This window comes from Oryctolagus cuniculus, chromosome 12 (genome assembly GCF_964237555.1).
Source record: "Oryctolagus cuniculus chromosome 12, mOryCun1.1, whole genome shotgun sequence".
In the NCBI taxonomy this organism is placed as follows: domain Eukaryota; kingdom Metazoa; phylum Chordata; class Mammalia; order Lagomorpha; family Leporidae; genus Oryctolagus; species Oryctolagus cuniculus.
In genome coordinates, this window is record NC_091443.1 from 6,211,675 (window position 1) to 6,230,596 (window position 18,922).

At 40.0% G+C, this 18,922-nt stretch overlaps 1 long non-coding RNA gene across 7 annotated transcripts in view; it reads right to left on the bottom strand.

The window, feature by feature from the left end:
• Positions 1-215: 215 nt before the first annotated feature.
• LOC103352191 (uncharacterized) overlaps positions 216-18,922 on the bottom strand; it is a 141,547-nt gene continuing 122,840 nt past the window's right edge. For 6 of the 7 annotated variants that reach the window (XR_011380426.1, XR_011380427.1, XR_011380423.1 and 3 more), the window contains 3 exons: positions 7,989-8,036; positions 4,268-4,440; positions 216-1,624 (listed from right to left, as the gene is read on the bottom strand). This is a non-coding gene — a long non-coding RNA (uncharacterized lncRNA). Of the gene's footprint in view, positions 1,625-3,016; positions 4,441-7,988; positions 8,037-18,922 lie in introns of those variants that run through there. The other variant, XR_011380422.1, reaches the window with a different exon arrangement.

Consider the following 18,922-nt stretch of genomic DNA (forward strand, 5'->3'; position numbering starts at 1 on the left):
AACAGGGTCAGGCGGGGTGAGGGACAAACTACCCAAAACATAACACATGTGCTTGGGAAACAGCACCCTAGTGTTGAACAAAAGCATAAATGCGTGAGATGAATGGGTCTCCAGACTCTAATGCTTAGAAAAAAGAATTGAAAAGTAAAATATTAACAAGGGATCTGTTCAGCTTTATTTTCCTGGTTTAAAATCTTTGCACATATTCACGGCAATACTTTTGTGATAGCAAGTTTTATTTTGATGAATATTAGTAGTAGTAGTAATAAAATATCCAGTGATTGAATTCTTTAGTTCTTGCTTTAGGCTCAGGGATTGGTTGAGGAAACTACATAAAATGATATACAAGAGTACTTCAAAAAGTTCATGGAAAAATAGAAGTAAAACATAAGTTTTATTTTGATGCAAAAAAATTTGAGATCCATGCATACTCTTTCCAATGTATATACTTTCTGTGTACCTTTCCTTTTTTTGATAGAGATGTATGTACATTTATTTACTTATTATTTATTTATTTGAGAGACAAAGAACAGATACAACTGACAGACAAAAAGAGAGCTTCCACCCACTCCCCATATGCCCACAAAGGCTGGACCTGCACTGGGGCGAGATACAAACCCTGGTACTCTGTTGTGGGATGCAAGTGTCCCAAAAAGCATCTTAACCCGTGGACCAAACACCTGCCCTGCTGTGAACTTCCGATTAACCACCCGATCAGTGGTGAAGCCCCACTTCAATCTGGAGTGAAGGGTCAGCCCTGAGCATGGCCTTCCCCACTCTCCTCTCTGCTTCTACTGAAATCCCCTGTCTGCTGCTTTGACACAATTTGTGTAGCAACACGGACTTGGCACTCTCTCAGGATCCCCAGAGCTCACACCGGTTTCTACACCTTCTCCACCACATAGAAAGTACTTGCTCAATTTTATAATGCCACAATGGATGCCTCAAACATCACGGCAATTTCTTTCATTCAAATCTTACAAAGGGCCATTAGACAAGACATAATATGAAAGGGAAAAAGGAGAAATAGAAATCACTACTGGGCTACTATTTAGCAGGCACTCCAGACACCTGGTTTTGTTTGCCTCATAGGTTACTTAGGATAACCCTATGAAATGGCCAACATTGCTCTTATTTTGCATGGAAAGAACAAGTCTCATGAGTTGGGTATGAACCCAGCACACCATACCAAGATCCTGCACTCCAGGACTTAGCTATCTAGAACATCAGATGGCGCAGTATCAGTGACCGAGAGAAGTGAACAAAAACTCGGGCAGCATCTGTCAAAGCCCCAGGCTCCAGGGGAAGAGACTGAGGTTCCAAGGGAGGGGCATGGCCAAGGCCAGAGACAGTGAAAAAGTACATTAGTCAGGGTTGGCTCACTTGGTTAATCCTCCACCTGCGGCGCTAGCATCGCATATGGGCGCCGGTTCTAGTCCCGGTTGCTCCTCTTCCAGTCCAGCTCTCTGCTGTGGCCCAGGAGGGCAGTGGAGGACGGCCCAGGTTCTCGGACACCTGCACCCGCATGGAAGATTAGGAAGAAGCATCTGGCTCCTGACCATCTGGGGGGTGAACCAACGGAAGGAAGACCTTTCTGTCTCTCTCTCACTGTCTATAACTCTACCTGTCAAAAAGAAAAAAAAAAGTACATTAGTCAAAGAGACACATAATTGTAAAAAGGCTGTTGCTATTCATATCAGCAAAAATATGGCTCAATCAAGGTGTCCATCAAAGGATGAACGGGTCAAGAATATGCATGTGTGTGTTTTGTATGTGTATGCATGCAATAGAATACTATTTTTAAGCAATGCAAAATAGTGAACTCCTGCCATTCACAGCAAAATGGATGGAAATGTAGAGACCAATATGGTAAGTAATAAGTCAGGCACAGAAAGACAAGCACCGCCTACCACATTATTTCACTGGTGTGTGCTCTAAAAAAGTTGATCTTAAAGAAGCAGAGGAGCTGGCACTATGGCATAGTAGGTGAAGCCGCCACCTGCAGTGCCGGCATCCAATATGGGTGCCAGTTCGAGTCCTGGCTGCTCCACTTCCTATCTAGCTCCCTGCCTGGAAAAGCAGTAGAAGATAGCTCAAGTCCTTGGGCCCCTGTATCTGTGGGGTAAACCTGGAAGAAGCTCCTGGCTCCTGGCTTTGGATTGACCCAGCTCCAGCCGTTGCAGCCATTTGGGAGTGAAACAGCGAATGGAAGACCTTTCTCTCTCTCTCTCTGTAACTCTGCCTCTCAAATAAAGAAATAAATCTTTTAAAAAAGAAGAAGAAGAAGTAGAGAATTGGGGCTGGTGTTGTGGCATAGCATCCCATATGGGCTATGGTTCAAGACCTGGCTGTTCCACTTCAAATTCAGCTCCCTGCTAATGCACTCAAGAAAGCAGTAGAAGATGCCCAAGTGCTCGGGGCCCTGCACCCACATGGGAGACCTGGAAGATGCTCTTGGCTCCTGGCTTTGGTCTGGCCCAGCCCCAGCCATTGCGGCCATTTAGGAAATGAACCAGCAGATGGAAGACACATCTCTCTCTCTCTCTCTCTCTTTCTCTCTCTCTCTCTTTCTCTCTCTCTGTCTCTCTCTCTGTCTTTCTGTGTGTGTGTGTGTAATGATACATTTCAAATAAATTTTTAACAAAATAATTCATTTTTTAAAAATGTAAAGAATACAATAGTAGTTACTAAAAGCTGGGAAGAGTGAGGCAGAGAAAGGGATGGAGGGAAGATGGTTAACAGGAGAAGCACTGGGTAGGAGGAAAAAGTATTGGTTGACAACAAGTAATTGTATATTTCAAAATAACTAGTAGAGAGGATTTGTTTATTCCCAAAGCAAAAAAATAAATATTTGAGATGATGTATATGTCAGTTGCCCTAATCTGACCATTACACATCCTATGCATATATTGAAATGTCATCTTGTACTTCAGAAATAGATATGATTACTAGGTATCAATTGAAATAATTTTTATATATTTCTAAAAAGCATGTCTCATAATTACAAGGTGTTTAATATAGACTATTTTCATTTAATTTTCAAGTATATTTTACAGTTTTTTTAAATTTTACTTTGTTTCAGCTAATATAACTTTATAGAATTGAGAGATACTTTCAGTTCACACAGAATTATACCACACATAACTAAGCAAAGTTTCCCTTTCCTCCCAAAACAGCAGTGGCTGCTCTTTCAGACAATAGGCCGAGACTACTGATGGGAACCCTAGCAGAGAGAGCCTAACTCGACAGAGGAAGGCCTCGCGAACAGTACTCAAAACAATAATTAAATTCTAGAAAACGGCAAAGGCATTTGCCTTTTTAAAAATCAAATGGAAAATAAAATAAAACAAACCCTCTGTGAACATCGCTCTGGTCATCCTTAAGAGCTTTCCCAAATTTCAAACGGATCAGTTATTAGCGATTCTTAATGCATGAGGTCGTCATTTAAGAATAAATCTTCGGTAATTCAAAACAAGGACTCTTCAGTAAATAGTTGAAATTCAGGGGGGAGTTGGAGTCATCTGGTCTCCATTAGGATGATAAAACAGTTCACGGAAACCCTTTCCAATCGGCTTTGTTACCGCCAAGCGTCTGTGCATTTCACTCCATCACCAGCCATTTGACACAACATAAAAAGCTTCAAAAGCCACGTTAGGCCTCTTAATCAAAAACTAATTGTAATAGATATTGGGGAGTGTTAACACGGTGACCGCTAGGTTGTAGCTGTGGTATAGAGGCGGCAGTGAACATTAAACACAACCCTGGGCTGATAGGGCTTATCTCAATTTTAGAGCTAAGTGCTAAGTACTGCAGGCCAGTATCTCTTTGCTGTTGCTTTGTTCCACTTTTGGAGTTAATTGCCCCATAAGGCTTCATCTTCCTAATGAAATTTATAACGATGTCAGGGAACTTGGAAGATACTGCTGCAGTTCGGGAGACTTTACAGAAAGCAGAAACATAAACATGAGGGGAAACGAAAACACATCCTTGAGCCCAACACATCTGCAGCCTGGGCAGGGGAGGTGCAGGACTCCCCAGGCACACGGGAGGCAGCTGCAGCACATTAACTCTTTCAAGCCTGTAACCAAATACTCACGCAGTGCACGCTAATGGGAAGGTAACCACTCGTATCACCGGGTCAGTGGAAGGCATTTGATAAATACCCAATAAATACAAGGTAGGACGTCCAGCCAGCAAGGCCTGGAGTCTTTGTTGTCTGTGCCTAACCTGGTGTCTGAACAATCGGTGATGGAACAAATGATCTTACTGGAGCACACCAGTTCAGGGTCTTCAGAGAGCTCTCGTGTTTGGTCTGCACAGCCTGAGGCTTTGTTCATGACTGATCCTGGTCTCCAGCCAGCACTTGGTGGCTCCATTGCCGTCTCTGAGCTTCAGATGCCTGGAGAGATGCCCTTCGTCCACTCAGCCTTCTACGTCCAGCTAAGGAGGAAGCCAAGAGTTAACAACTACAGGTGGTTTTAGATCTGGAACGAAAACTTAGAAGAAAAACTTATGAAATCGGATAAATTCTGAGGTTTAGTTAATAGTATAAATCTTAATTCTTCTGTAACTCTAAAGATATTTCAAAGCAAAAAGTTTTTGAAAATAACTAATTTACTTTTAAAATGATATTATTTTATTTTGCCAAGTTAGCATTAACATAATTCTAAGTGAAAACAAAGTATCATTTTTCAACTAACTAGTTGAAAATTAGAGCAAAGGTAACATAATTTCTTTTTCTACTTTATGTTCTTGTGTTTTATACTGTGTTTTACTAACCTCATTTATTTGAAAGGCAGAGTGACAGAGAGACATAAAGAGAGAGAGATCTTCCATCTTCCCGTTCATGACCCAGATGCCTGCAACAGCCAGGGCTGGGCCAGGCCAAAACCAGGAGCCTGGAGCTCCATCCAGCTCTCCCATGTGAGTGGCAGGGACTCAAGTATTTGAGCCATCATTTGCTGCCTCCCATGCATATTAGCAGGCAGCTGGATTGGAAGTGAGGGAGCTGAGACTCAAAACAGACACTTTGATACAGGATGTGGGTGTTCCAAGTGGAGGAGGTTTACCTACTAGGCCACAATGCCTGCCATCATATTATGGTTTTGTATTCTGGTTAGGTGGAGTTGTTTTCTTTTTTTTTTTTTTTTAAGATTATTTATTTATTTGAAAGGTAGAGTTACAGAGAGGCAGACAGAGAGAGAGAAGTCTTCCATCCACTGTTTCAGTCCCACAGATGGCTGCAATAGCTAGAGATGAGCTGATCTGAAGCCAGGAGCCTGGAGCCTCTTCTGGGTCTTCCACATGGGTCAGAAGCCCAAGGACTTGAGTCATCTTCCACTGCTTTCCCAGGCACAGTAGCAGGTAGCTGGGTCAGAAGTGGAGCAGCTGGGAATTGAACTGGCACGCATATGGATGTCAGCACTGCAGGGGATGGCTTTACCTGCTACACCACAGTGCCAGCCCCATGGAGTTGTTTTCTAATTAATGCATAAAAGAAGCAAAATCTTTATACCATTATTTTCCTGTTTGTAAAATTATTAATATTAAAAATAAATTAAGGGGTGGCCGTTTGGCCAGGCAGTTAAGACACCTACATCCCAAATCAGAGTACTTGGGTTTGATACTCAGCTACCCGATAATGAAAATGCTGAGAGACAGCAGTGCTGGCTCAAGTAGTTTGGTACCTGTCCCCCATGTGGGAAACATGGGTGCAACTCCAGGCTCCATGTATCTTCTCAGACCACGGAGGAATAAAACTAGCAATCAATAACATGAACAACAGAAATTTCACAATTACATGGAAGCTAAACAACATGCTACTGAACGAACAGTGGATCATTGAAGAAATTAAAAAGGAAATTAAAAATTTTCTTGAAATGAATGAAAATGAAAACACAAAACGTAAGAACCTGTGGGATACAGTAAAAGCATTATTAAGAGGGAGCTTCATAGCAATAAGTGCTTACATTACAAAAATAGATCTCAAATAAGCAATCTAATTATGCCTCTCAAGGACTTAGAAAAACAAGAACAAATCCCCGATTTTATAGAAGGCAAGAAATAGTAAGAATCAGCCCAGAATAAACAAAATTGAAACTCAAAAAAATCAACAAAATGAAAAGCAATTTTATGAGAGGATAAACAGACAAACCTTTATCCAGACTAACAAAGAAAATAGAGAAAAAATTCAAATGAACAAAACTAAAGATTACAATGGAAGACATTACAACTGATACCATAGAAATACAAACGATCAGAGGGAACTACTGTGAACAAATATATGATAACAAATTGGAAAATCTCCAAGAAATGGATAAACTCCTAGATGTATATAACCTACCATGATTAAATGAAGATGTTGAGAATCTAAAAAGACCCATTACAAGCAATAAGATTGAAGCAATAGTTAAGTCTCCCATGAAAGAAAAGTTCAGGAACCGATGGCTTTACTACTGAGGTCTATAAAGCATTTAAAGGGGAACTCCCCTACTTTCCAAACTTTTGAAAAGGATGGAGCTCTGCTGAACTGACTCTATGAGGCCAGCACCACTCTGAAACCAAATCCAAACAAAGACATTACACAAAAAGAACACTACAGGCAGATAAATGCCTTTCATGAAGATAGATGCAAATATTCTCAACTAAATTTTATCAAACCAAATCCAACACTACCTCAAAAAGATCATATATGGGGCCGGCGCTGTGGTACAGCGGGTAAAGCCGCGCCTGCAGTACCAGCATCGCATAAGGGTGCCGATTCAAGTCCCGGCTGCTCCACTTCCAATCCAGCTCTCTGCTATGGCCTGGGATAGCAGTGGATGATGGCCAAAGTCCTTGGGCCCCTGCACCCGAGTGGGAGACCCAGAAGAAGCTCCTGGCCCCTGGCTTCAGATCAGCACAACTCCAGCCGTTATGGCCAGTTGGGGAGTGAACCAGTGAATGGAAGACCTCTCTCTCTCTCTCTCTCTTTCTGCCTCTCCTTCTCTCTCTGTGTAACTCTTTCAAGTAAATAAATAAATCTTAAAAAAAAAAGAGAGAGATTACATATCACCAGCAAATGAGATTTATCCCGGAGATGCAAGGGTGGTTCAACATTTGCATATCAATAAATATCATAAATCACATCAACAGACTGAAGGACAAAAACTATGACCACCTCAATGGACACAGAAAAAGCATTTGATAAGAGTCAACTTACTTCCATTTCACCAAATTCAAATTTCTGACATGGACATCTGTGCTGACCTGAATCCAAACAGCTGCAGGACTGGTCAACCAGGAGAATTCAGCGTAATCACAAACCACTTCTCCCTTCAGTTTCACTGAGGCATCGCAACCTTGGCAAATGCCTGCTGCTGCCGTCATCTCTCCCCTTTCAGTCCAACCACAGCCCCCTCCTGGTGAAGTCCCTCACTGGCGCCAGAGCCACCCTCACCTAAACTTCAACTACAACTCCAAGAAACGCCACCTGAAACTCTGCTCTTGCCGTTGCTGCACTTTCTATTAGCTATTCACACACGTGACAAACTCTTTCTCGACACTGTCAAGTCTCGAAAGATAATGACTGTGCTGATTTATCCTCAGGGCCTCAGAATTGCTCGTCTGGAACCACTTGAACCTCATAGAGCCATGGAAAGAAAAAAAAAAAAATCAGTGATATGACACCAAAGATATTATTCTAGAAATTAGAAGCTTGGCTTTATTGCTTTAAAAGTGGCCAAAATAACCATAGCCAATATGTAGTAGAGTTTACTTCTCTCTGAGATCAGACCCTTTTGGAAGGTTCTACTCCCTAAGCTGGCCCAACAACTCAGCTTCCCACGGTGGTGCTCGTGTTCAAAGATGGCCCAACAGTTCGCATGCATAAAATGGGAAGGAGGCATTACAAAGCCACCAAATTCCTTCAAAGGTCACACAGGGCAGCTTCACACAACCATTTCATTCTTAAACTTTAATCCAGAACGTAGTCAAATGCCTACACGTACCTGCAGGAGCAGCTGGGAAACAGTCTAGTTCAATGCCCTCATGCTTACCTAAAAGAGATAGGAGAAGAGGGGATCAAAGGGCAATTCTAAATTCCTGCCACAGACTTTACACTGTAGAAATTCCCCTCCTAAGGTGCTTATTCTTATGTACTTTTTTCTACAAAGTATCTTCTTATTGTTATGGCAGTATTATTGAGTTACAATTTAGAAAACATGGAATGTATGCTTTTAACGTGTGCAATTCAATGGTTTTCAATATATGCACTGAGATATGCCACAATCACCACCATCTAATTTCAGAACACTTCCATCTCCACAAAAACAAACTCTGTGCTGTTCACAATGATTCCCTGTTCTCCCTTCCCCAACTCCTGGCAACTCTTAACCTAATTCCTATCTCTATGAATTTGCCTGTTCTGGACATTTCATATAAATGGAATCATGCAATACGTGGCCCTAAGTGTCTGGTTTCTTTCATTTAGTAGAATGTTTTCAAGGTTCATCTATGTTGTAGCATATATTACTATTTCATTCTTAGGACAAAATAATACCCGTTGTGTGGAGGAACAGCATTCTTCTTATGCAGTTGATGGACTTTAGTTCCTTCTACTTCTTGATGATTATAAACAATGTGGCTAAGAACATTCCTGAGGATATTTTTGTGTGAAAATACATTTTCAATTTTCTTGGGTATACACAAAATCATGAAATTACTAGGTTATATGGTAACTCTATGTTTAACATTTTGAGAAACCTCCAAAATGGTTTACAAAGTGGTTACACCATTTCACAGCTCCGCCAGCTATGTATGAAAATTCCAGTTTCTCTACTTACTCATCAAGACTTGTTACAGTGTGTATTTTTCAATTTTAGCTATCCCAGTGAATGTGTAGTAGATTCTCAATTTGCATTTTCCTAAACACTAATGATATTGAGGATCCTTTCATGTGCTTATTGGCCATTTGTATATGTTCTCCCAAGAAAAATGACTGTCCAAATCCTTTGCTCATTTTGATTTGGATATGTGTCTTTTTGTTATTCCATTGTACTTCATGTACTCTAAACGCAAGTACCTAACTATATATATGAAATGAAAATATTTCCTCCCATTTGTGGGTTGTATTTTATTTTCTTTTTAAAAGTTTTTGTTTGTTTATTTGAAAGAGAGACAGAGATCATATCCATTGATTCACTCCCCAAATGCCCATAAGAGCATGGGCTCCCCTGCGGGAGGCTGGCATCCTAATTGGCGTCTTCACCACTATGCCAAACAGCTGACTTATTTTCTTTTTTTCTTTAATTTACCTATTATTTTACAATTTGGAGAATATAATGATATTATCTTCCTCCGTCCCTCCCACTCTTCACTCCCTCTCTCTCCCTTTCTCTCTTTCCTTCATTCTTTCTTTTTTCTTCCCTTTTTTTTTCTTTCTTTGTTTGTTTCTTCCTTATTTTAGTTTTTGAGATAATGTATTTTTAGCTTACATTACAGTCAAGGCCTAATGCTCCACTAAATAAAGAGTTCAACAAGTAAAAAGTAGATACATGGACTATAGGGAATAAAGATGACCATTACAGTAAAATTTTAAAGTAATCACAGATCATTAAATCTATAGCAGTATAATATTCTTAACCATTGATTTGACAAAGATATAAAAAAGTTTGATAAAAAACTATGTGCAGCAACAGTGATACACACAGGCATTTCTTTCTTTTCTTATTTTTTTTAATTAGGGTACTCATATTTAAGGTAGAACATGTGGTATTTGTCTTTCTATGTCCAGCCTATTTCATTCAACATGATGTCAGTTGCATCCATTTTGATGCAAATGGTGGAATTTCATTCTTTTTATAGCTGAGTAATATTCAGTTGTGTGTACATATATATGTATAAAATACACATAGACACATATATAATACATATATAACATTTTCTTCATCCATCCATCTAATGATGTACACTTTGGTTGATGACATATTTGGCTATTATGAACAGTGCTGCTATAAACATAGCAGTGCAGATATCTCTTTGACACAACATGTTCATTCTCTTGGGTATATACCCAGTAGTGAAATTGCTGGATCATATGGCAAGTATATTTCTAGTATTTAAGGATTTAATTTAATAAATTAAGAATTTAATCTCTATACTGTTGGCCACAGTTTGCCCTATTTTTTAAGACTTATTTATTTATTTGAAAGAGTTTTATATATAGAGAGAGAGATCTTCCTTCTCTGATTTACTCCCTAATGGCTGGAGGTGGGCCCATCTGAAGCCAGGAGTTTCTTCTGGGTCTCCCACGTGGATACAGGGGCCCAAGCACTGGGGCTATCTTCCATTGCTTTTTCAGGCACACTAGCAGGGAGCTGGATCAGAAGTGGAGCAACTGAGACTTGAACCAGTGCTCATAGGATGCCGGCACTGCAGGAGATGGATTTAACCACTATGCCACAGTGCTAGCCCTCGCCCTAATTTCTTGATGCTGCCTTTGAAGTACAAAAGTTTTTTTATTTTACTTATATAAATTTCCCTATTTTTTATTTTTTTGCGTTTGTTTTTGGTGTTTATCTAGAAAAACATTACCTAATTCAGTTTTATGGTTTTAGTTCTTACATTTAGGTCTATGATCCATTTTTTAAAAAGATTCATTTATTTGAAAGGCAGAGTTACAGAGAGACAGAGGCAGAAAGAAAGAAAGAGGTCTTCCATCGGCTGGTTCATTTCCCAGATGGGCCCAACAGCCAGAGCTGGACTGATCCAAAGCCAGGAGCCAGACGCTTCTTCTGGGTCTCCCCTGTGAGCACAGGGGCCCAAGGACTTGAGCTATCTTCAAATGCTTTCCCAGGCTATAGCAGAGAGCTGGATTGGAAGTAAAGCAGCCAGGACTCTAACGTGTACCCATATGGGATGCCAGCACTACAGGTGGCAACTTCCACCCACTAAGCCATAGTGCTGGCCTCTATGATCCATTTCGAGATAATTTTTGGATACACGGTGGAGTAGGGAGTCTAAATTTATTCTTTTGCAGGTGGATTTTGAATTGTTCCAATTTTTTGAGGCGACTACTCCTCTGCCCACTTATTTTGGCCCCCTTGTCAAACATCCATTGACTATACATGTGAAGCTTTATTGCTAGATTCTCAATTCTATTCCATTGATCCAAATATTTATCTTTAGGCCAGTATCACACCATCTTGACTACTATACCTTTATAGTAATTTTTCAAACTGAGAATTATGAATATTGCAACTTTGTTCTTCTTCAAGATTGCTTTGTTTGGGTTATTCTGGGTCCCTTGAGTTTTCATTTAAATTTTTAGGAACAGCTGGACAAGCCACAGAAAAAAAGCAACTTGCTTTTTAAAAGGGATTGTATTGAATCTGTAGACCATTTTAGGGAGTTTTGCCATCTGAACAATATTAAGTTTTCCAACTCACAAACACAGGATTTCATCCCAATTATTTAGTTCTTTGTTAATTTCTTTCAGTAATGCTTGGTAGCTTTTAGTTTATAGATCTTACACTTCTTTGTTAAATGTATTCCTATATATTCTATTCCTTTCATTGTCAGATTGCTAGTATTACAAATGGAATTTGTTCATTGCTATTTTTATTATTAATTTTTGCATATTAGTCTTGTATTCTACAACTTTGCTAAACTCATCTACTACTTCTAATAAGAACTTAATGGCTTCCTTGGGATTCTCTGTGAATAAAGTTCATGTCATCTTCAAACAGAAATACTTTTATTCCTTCCTTTCCAGTCTGGGTGGGTGTTTTTTGTATTTGTAAAGTCTTCCTGATGGACTGATCCTTTTATTATTATAAATTGTCTTCTTTGTCTATAGTAACAACTTTTGTCTTTAAGTCTATTTCATCTGAATTAACAGAGCCACCCCAACACTCCTTTATTTACTGTTTGCCCAGTGTGCTTCCATCCTTTCACTTACAATCTATTTGTGTCTTTGAATCTGCAGTGTGTCTCCTTCGGTGGGCATTTGTTCTAGCAGTTAGGACTCCCACATCCCATATCTGAGTACCTGGGTTCAATACTCAGTTCTGCCTCCTGATTACAGTTTCCTGCTGCTGCAGAACCTGGGAGTCAGCAGTGATAGTTCAAGTCACTGGATTCCTGCCATCCACATGGGGGACTGGGATTACATCCTAAAAGACTCCCTGTGGTACTTCTCTTGGGGCAGTTCTGCTGGTTACATTGTCACAGTTTTGCTTCCCTGGGAATAATGCTTTTCTCCTTTTGTTTTTACAGGATAGTTGCATTGTGTATAAAATTCTGGGTTGACAGCTTTTTGTTGTTCCTTTGAATATGCAAATCATTGCCCTTTTCCCTTCATGGTTGCTGACAAAAAGTCAGCTGTTAATCTTATTGATTATCCCATGATTCTCTTGTTGTTTCCAAGATCCTCCCTTCGTCTTTTGACAGTTTGTGATATTCCCAGGTGTGGTTCAATTTGACTTTGTTCTACTTGGATTCCACTGAGATTTTTGAATGTGCATTTTAATGTTTTCTTTTTCATATTGAGGAAGGGAGTTCTGTCATTATTTCTTATATTCTTTTATCCCTCTTTTCCCTCTCTTCTTCTTGTGTGACTCCCATTATGTGTATTGAGTACATTAAATAATGACCCACAGATTTCTGAGTGTCTGTTCATTTTCATTCACTCTTCTTTCTTTTTGTTCCTCAGACAAGAAAGTCTCAATTGAACTACTTTTAGGCTTACTAATTCTTTCCTCTGTCAGTTCATACCTGATGTTGAGTATTTCTACCAAACCTTTATTTCAATTATTTTATATTTCAATTCTAGAATCACTATTTTTTTCTTTCAAAAACAGTTTCTGAACACCGAAATTCTTTATTTAGTAAGACATCAGTTCCATATCTTCCTTTAATTCTTTGAATGTGCTTCTCTTTGGTTCTTGTAACTTATGTGAGTAGTTTACTTAATACTTTTGTATCACTAAGACCATCACCTGGGCTTCTTCAGTACAGTTTCTATTTGCTGATATTTTAATTGTTTCTTTTGTTGAAAACTGGACATTTTGTTAAATATACATTTATATATATATAATATGATTATATTGTAAATAGAATTCTCCCATAGTTTATTATTGTACAAGTTTTTTTTTATGTTGCTGCTGTTTTTTGTAGTCTTTTCCATGTACGGCCACTTAAGTCTCTGTTTATATACTCAGTGGTAGCTAGGGATTAAGCAGAGATTTCTTTAAATTACTTCAACTAATAAGTCTACAGAAATTACCAAGGAGCTGTGGCAGAAGAAAGGACATTATAAAGTCTCATAATGCTGTCTTAGCCCTCACTTCCTGCCTAGGTAGAACCTCAAGGTCAGTTGAGGATTAGAGACTACCGTCTTCTCATGTCTTTTATGAGCATGTGCATAACCCTAACTTGCATGTAGTCTTCAAGACTCCTAGAAATATGTTGGAGTTTTCAAAGCCTTCTGCAGAATCTTGTTTCCTGACTTTTCAAGTTTTGTTTTATTTTGCTTTAGCCTCTTCTTATTCTCAATGTTATTACCACTTCAGACAGCTACTATGTTCAACAACTGCCACTGACTGTTTTGGCTAACAGCTTAGCAAAGAGGCTTTTTGAACAGTATGAGCTCTGAGGAAAGTCAGGAGCAAGCTATGAGATGAGTCAAATAGCAAAAGTTTTTTGGGGCCTTTATGGATCTTCAACCCCATTCTTCTCCCTTCAATGAATATCAGGCAGCTTGTTATCAGAGCTACCATGCTTATGAAGCTGTTCATTTTCCAGACCTTCATAGGACTCGGGGGAGTAGCATCAGAGAAGGGCAAGTTAAAATGCTACAATGCACATTGTTTTTACCAAGAATCAGGAATCTTTCTTGAATAAATACTTCTTCAGTTCACTAGAAATCCTTAGTTAATTTCCAGAGTTCTGAAAAGTTGCTTCTGACAACTTTTCCAGTGTTTTTATTGCCTTTATGAGGAGTGTACTTTTTATGTCCTCACTTCCATTCCAGAAATGATTTCTCAGAGGTTTCTATTTTAAGCTAAATAAATGTAATCCTTAAAAATTTGTAATCATCACATGAATAGGGTCAAAATATAACTATGGCAAGGGAATAGTGTTCCTTTTGATGTCCAAAATAGTTGCTAGTCAAATCCAGAATTGAGTTGCTTCAGAAATTCTCATACAGAAAACCACTTGAAAATGATTATCTGAACTTTATTAGCACAGCAATGCTTATCTTTCAAGCATTTTAATTTCCACAAATATTTACTTATGGATTTTATGCTACATAAAAGGATCTGTGCTAGTGGCAATGAAGATCCAAAGATGTAATACATAGGGTGTGCTCTGAAAAGACTGGAAGAACACGCACAACCCAGGAGCTAAAGACAGACCTCTCATGCCTCTCCTTTGTTCTTAGGCAATACTAACTTAGAGATAAAACAGGATCCCAGAAACGTTTTTACAAAACTCTATTCCTTGCCTCTTATCCCATCTGTAATTTTCAGAAACTGCAAATCTCACCTTCATACCCTTCCCTAATTCCCCTCCTGAGTTCTTCTTAGATATTCCTCTCTTGGAGACTGCCCAACCTAGTGGACGCCACGCCTGAAGAGAGAGGAGAGAATTAGAATGTGGAAGTTCCTCCTGCTGGAAGGAGGTGTAATGGGCTATCTAGCCAGAGCCTGAGCTCCATAAATAAAGGGCCCATTTTCATCTCCTCTCCAAGCAGACTATGATTCTTCCTCTAGAAAGTGACTCCACGCCCTACTTGGTGTGACCTCCGAACTCAAGTGGAGAAAGACCTTAGCTCCACTTACTAGAGCCTCAAGCCTTCAGACAGTATTCACCAGTCTCTGTCTGACATATAAGATGGGAATAGTAATGACTACCCCTCGTAGTTATATAAATTAAATGAGAAAATATTTAAGTACTCTGACTCACGGAAAACCTTCCAACAATGCTTATTTTTCTTTGCAAAATGTGGAATTTCTTTTTTGTAACTTCATCCCACAGGTTCTACGGCTATATGAAGACAGCTCTTGAGCCTCGATGTTATGTCAATTCCAATATCACCTCCTGTGAGAGGCCTTCCACGACCACCCAGTAGTGATGATAGTGATGACTCTCTGTCATTCTCTTTCCTGTCTCTCAGCTGGCCAGTCACCCCAATCTTATCCAAGAGCTGGGAGATTTGCTGGGACCCAGAACTTTCTGTGTTAAAACCATGACAGTCCTGAGCAAACCAGGAACAGTTGATAACTTTATCATCAACCTACTTTGGTTTTGTTTTTTTATCATCTTTGCCTTTGTATATTATTCAGTTTATTTTGTTTTTTTTTTTTTTTTTTGATTGATGGCTTTCTCATATCCTTCAAACTAAAGTGTAAGCTGCTCAAGGGTACAGCAGGAGTTTGTGTAGTTCCCAGGTGCATTTAGATGCTCCAAACACTCCTTGGCAGAAGATAGGCACTAAATAACTACTTGTTGAAACTCTATGAATTGTTAACTAATTGATTAATTTTCTAAAATGAACACCTTCTTATTCTACAGATTTCATTACATAAACATAGAAGAAATACAAAATTGAATGTAATGCCACAATTAATAAAAAAGCATTTTGCACAGTTATGGTGACTGAATGAATTATGGGCCTCTAAGTCTGTGTGGAGTGAGGACTTCAGGCAGCTGTGTTCTTTTTCTTCTGATCCAGAACAATACAATGAAAAGGAATTCCCTGAAATGTAGGTGTTTCTACCATTTACCCTGGAATGCAGGCTCTAGCCAATAGAAGCTCATCTGCAAATACAAGGTTAGATCTGCTAAGAGAAAGCTCTCCTTCCACATCACACGCCCTTTACGGAAGCAAGCACATTACTTGTAAAACCATAATTATTTAAAATATTCCACAAGGATGAAAGAGGCACAAATGTTAAAACACAATCTGAGACCATATATTTGGACTCTAAAATGAGCCAGATGAAGATGATGCCCTTTCCCTGACTATCAGTTTACTATATAAATGGGAAGACATAAAGTAGTTTTAGATTTAATTAAAGTAATTGACTGAATTGCGTTTTGTAGTCGTGATCACCATTAACACTCTTGACCTCTCTGTCGCATAGATGTGCTACAGAATTTTTCCAATGGATATTTATTATGAATATTATCATCAATAAGCACCATCAACATATGAAAATTAATCTTAACTTCTTCATGGAAGACTGAAGGAGCAACCAGCTGCTGAAAACCATCCATTCTAAATCATTTTTTATCGATTCAACATGGCCAGACCTCAAGTACAACTAACAGGGAATTTTATGTGTGTAGGCAAGTTTCTATATATAAAATATATAATTTTGTTTCATATCTAACTCTGGTTACATTCATAATATAACCATATTTTCCGGAGCCCCAGAACACACTTGCTATTTTAAGCGCTCATTGTGCAGTCCCCGCTGGCTTGTTTCATGTCCACGTGGCTGTGCAGCGACACATGGACTTTTGGTCTTACTTTGACTGCTTAAAAGGAGCTTAATAAAAAGACAGGCTTTGATGCGTCCAAAGAACTCACTCCACAGGTGTTCTAAGCTGGGCTAACTTGTATGTAGAACAAACAATTAAGCTCTGGAATTTGAGACTCTAAATTGTATCAGTTGAGCACCTGTCCTGAAGGGAGGACAACACCTTTCATTACATTTCTCCAGGGCATGGCAGGCCCTGAGCTGGGTAGAGTTACAGCAGGTCCTATTCAGGCTTGCTAAGTGAGATGCTGTCCCTCTTTCTGTTAATGCTGCCATGGGCTCCAAGCTGAATGTTTATAGAGAATGTCTCCATCTCTATTACCATATCTATTAACCTCCATAGATGGCTACATAGCGCTTCCCACTTCTATGTCTTTACTGAGTGCCTCCCACAACACAGACACAGTGATAAAGGTTTTAAATACAGTACAGTACCCAGTCCTTCAACAACACTGCAAGGCTTAGAAAGGCTGAGAAAACACCCAAGGTCATCGAAGTTTAAGTGGTGGTATCAGAATTCAAAGCCAACTTGGCTGGTCCCCACAGCCTCCAGTCTTGAATACATGCTCTCTTGTGTGCAGCCTCCAGGTTGTCACAGGCTCTGAGGTCTCTACTGATCTCCTTTCTAGGTTTTCCACTTGGCCTCTCCTTTCTCTCTCTAAGGAGCTTCCTAGTTAAACTTTTCCATGTCCATGATGGTCCCCGTCACTATTCATGGACCACCAATTTTAAAACTTGCCTCTCTGAGCAGATCTCCCTCTGATCCTCCAGACCTGGAAATTCAGCTTGCTGCTCCCATATCCACTGGAGGAGTCCATTGGGTTGCCCAACGCTGCACTTCCAGAACAGACCAATGTCAGCATCTTCCACAGTAAGTCTGCTCCTCCTCCAGTGTTGCTAGCCTGGCAAGGGCAGCACCCTCTATCCAAGAAACCCTTTGGGAAATCAGGCTAATCACCAGGCTCCTCCATCTTCCCTTCCTTCTCTTCCTCATCAATATCCTGACCTCTCAAGTTGTTCTCTTCTGTCCATCTCTGCCAATAATGCAGTTGAGCAATGGAGAGAGACGGCTATTGACTTCAGGTCATCCTGTTCCCTTATCCCGGCTTTCTTTTTTTGTGTATTAAGTAATGTAGCCCCTTTCTTTTTGAGAGATCCTTAGACCACAAATGCCTTGCATTCCTTTCACATCTTTGCTAAAATGTCGTCTTCACAGTGAGGCCTTTCCTGGCCTTCTCAACTCAGTAGTTCCCATTTTCTGCTTGAATTTTCTCAAGGCACTTACCTGGTATGTTACTGGGCAAGCACTTCAAAAACTCATGGAAAATGAAATGAAAAGATAAGTTTATCTTGATGCAAAGATATGTTGAAATCCATGCATAGATTTTGCATACGATACATTTTCCATCAGTTGTTTGAAGACCCCCTCATATTCATTTCTTTCCAGGTTTGTTTCCAGTCTTCTCCCTTTAAAATTATGCTCCATTATACTATGGATGTCTGTCTTCCATTTACTGTCATATAACAACTACCTGTAACTGCACTCAGCACCCAGAGGGCACCCAAACATTTAAATAATAAATGGAAATATGAATATATATGCTACTTTTTTCTTAAGATGTATGTATTTATTATGTAAAATATAAAACGACTGCTGACATTTTGTTTTGCCAAACAATCCTATCACAAATATTCACAATCCAGCTGGCGCCGTGGCTCACTAGGCTAATCCTCCACCTTGCGGTGCCGGTACACCGGGTTCTAGTCCCAGTCTGGGCACCGGATTCTGTCCCGGTTGCCCCTCTTCCAGGCCAGCTCTCTGTTGTGGCACGGGAGTGCAGTGGAGGATGGCCCAAGTGCTTGGGCCCTGCACCCCATGGGAGACCAGGATAAGCACCTGGCTCCTGCCTTCAGATCAGCACGGTGCGCCGGCAGCAGCGCGCCAGCTGCGGCAGCCATTGGAGGGTGAACCAACGGCAAAGGAAGACCTTTCTCTCTGTCTCTCTCTCACTGTCCACTCTGCCTGTCAAATATATATATATATATATATATATATATATTCACAATCAAGATTCAAGTGAAACCCAACCTGAAGCAACTAACTGGCTCTTTCTGGCCTGCCACTGCCTCACAGCTGTGTATCCCTGCTGTTCAAGCCACACAGACCAGGCAGACAAGCCAGGCATGAGGGAGAACCAACCACCTCTTCACACAAGACACGGCATTCCCATTGAACCAGGAATCACTGAACATTTCAACGGATTCCTTGTTTGCTCCTAGAATTTGTAATTGCAATCTGGATGGATCAGGAAATACAGTGATCATGGCTGTCACAACCATCAGCCCTCCATCTCCAGGAAATGGATCATTCCTTGCAGGGTGATGGAGACATTTCA